The sequence below is a fragment of the Choloepus didactylus genome, chromosome 3, assembly GCF_015220235.1.
Source record: "Choloepus didactylus isolate mChoDid1 chromosome 3, mChoDid1.pri, whole genome shotgun sequence".
Classification (NCBI taxonomy): domain Eukaryota; kingdom Metazoa; phylum Chordata; class Mammalia; order Pilosa; family Megalonychidae; genus Choloepus; species Choloepus didactylus.
Window position 1 is genome coordinate 144,669,895 of NC_051309.1, and position 2,591 is coordinate 144,672,485.

Consider the following 2,591-nt stretch of genomic DNA (forward strand, 5'->3'; position numbering starts at 1 on the left):
GTCTTCATTGTTTTGATTAACGGGAAGTATGGGGCTGTGTAATCTTTTGTTGTTTGACTTGTTAAAGATAATAATTGCAATCATAAATGATAAGAATGAATATGTTTTCAAAGATAGACTATATAGCTGAGTTTGTTATTGTTGGTCTATTTATACCTTAATTCATGTAGCCTCTCAGCACAGTAATTTTTGTAAAAAGGTATACTAGATTTATTTGCAAAAGAATGATAATAATAAAAGAAGTTCTTTGGAGGTTACCCTAAAACTGGGAATTCTTCATTGAAAAGCTACCTTAACCTGATTTATATCATTTGAGCAAGGCCTATATCAAGCCTTCGAGGGCAAAATATCAAAACGTAACTTTTTTAACATAAAACTTTCTTTAAATTAGATGGGTTTATATCTGACTCAGACCTTATTTGGCAGGACAATTGGAAATACAGGGTGATTTACATTTAGTGCTACATTAAACCTTTTTTTTTTTTTAATTGTGATGTGACTGTAGCAGTCTTATATTTGAAGCTCAAAAAGGAAACAACTGTGTTCCAAAACAGCTAAATATACAAGTCCAAAAAATGAAGGTTTCTTTTTTTTTTTTTAACTGACACATTCACTCCAAAGCCCATTCATCTCCTTCAGCATCCCAAAGATTAAGCACATGTTCTGCTTAGCTATATAATAAAGTGGCAAACACGCTGCACCACTGACATCACAGGACAGTTGCCTATAAAACTAGACTTCTGACACTGGACTCCAACTTCACTTTCTCACAAGTGGTCATCCTCATCCAACAGAGCAGTTGTCTGAGCAACCTCTAAGTCATGTTCACACTGTGCTGCCAAAGCTGGGTCCATGACAACCTCTGGTGGGGCAAGAGCAGGCATGGCCACAAGCTCCAAGTTAGGGTCTCTGATCAGTTTTCTAGCAAGCCAAAGGAAGGGCTTTTCAAAGTTGTAGTTACTTTTAGCAGAAATGTCATAGTACTGAAGATTCTTCTTTTGGTGGAAGGCGATGGATTTTGCCTTAACTTTCCTGTCCTTAATATCCACTTTGTTGTCACACAACATGATGGGTATGTTTTCACACACTCGTACCAGATCTCCATGCCAGTTAGGAACATTCTTGTAAGTAACTCTTGATGTTTCATCAAACATTATAATGGCACACTGAGCTTGATTGTTATAGCCATCTCTCAGGCCACCAAATTTCTCCTGACCAGCCGTGTCCCACATGTTGAATTTAATAGGCCCTCTGTTGGAATGGAACACAAGGGGATGGACCTCAATACCCAAGGTGTCTAACTACTACTTCTCAAATTCACCAGTCAAATGATATTTCACAAATGTAGTTTTTCCAATACCACCATCGCCAACCAATACAAGTTTAAATGGAACTTGGGGTTCTCCTTGGGCGGCCATCGCGATGGTTCTTCCAGACACATCTCCATCCCCCATCTGACTGACAGCTACATTAAATCTTATATGCTATTAACTACCAAATGATGAATTTAAAATTAGCACATCAAGGTCCACTATCCAGTAACTTTTGTAAGGAGATGCATCATCCAGAGAAATTTTAGCAGAAGAGGGGAAATATCTGAGAGATTTTTCTGTTCATTTGGTCATTCACTGTTCACTTGTGTGATATATGAAGCCCCAGGCCACTAATTTTTTTCCTCTTTTATATAGATTTAATAATTTTTGTTTTGTCAATTTTATAGTGTGTTTTGAAGTTCAAATAGTATAATGACTGTGAGTATGCTTTTTCTGATAAGGCATTATTTAGAGGATAAGAAGATAGTTCAACTGAAAATCTACTACTCATTCTGCCTCATTTGGTAGCTCTTCCAAATTATTGCGAGTGCTTTTATTTTCATTTTTGCATACTGCTTAAAGAATTCTTCTAAATGAACTTTAAAATATATATATTTCTCAAGATTAAGATTTCTAGAGCCATGAAAGAGGGAACATACTTATTTTGTTTACTACTGTTTTGATTTCCAGCCAATTTTAGAAACTTAATAAAAACTTCAAAAAAGTAAATGAATAAATAGTAACTGTTTCACCATAAAAAATTAGAATGTGAGATAATAGCAGAATTTTTCAAGGATTAATGCTAACATATTAAAAATGTTACCAATCATATTTTAATAATTTATATTATTCCAAAGTATTTTTTATCTTTTTAAGTTTACCTTTCAGTGTAGTCTCTCTCTGTTCAAAAGTACAAAAGAGTGGAATTGTACTTTTTGTTTTACATGTGTTTCATAAATATTTATGGCATAAATTGCAATTAATACAACCTTTAAAAGATGATTCAAATTTTTACATGAAAATAATTTTACTGATACTTACAAGAATTACATAAAAATTACCTTGTATCTTCTATTTGGAAAGAAAATTAAGAGAACTATTTAGTGCAAGTGTAGTCACAGTTTACTCTTTAAAATGAGCCTAAAAAAAGGATTGAGATACTGATTAGGATCATATTAATTGAGATTTTTGTATACAGATAATATTTTATGATAAAATCAAATTGAGAGGTAAATTATTGTACCTCCTTTCCTTGACAGGCCTTTTAATGAGGATGCT

At 33.5% G+C, this 2,591-nt stretch overlaps 1 pseudogene; it reads right to left on the reverse strand.

The window, feature by feature from the left end:
- Positions 1–767: 767 nt before the first annotated feature.
- On the reverse strand, positions 768–1,418 carry LOC119528831 (annotated as a pseudogene).
- Positions 1,419–2,591: the final 1,173 nt, after the last annotated feature.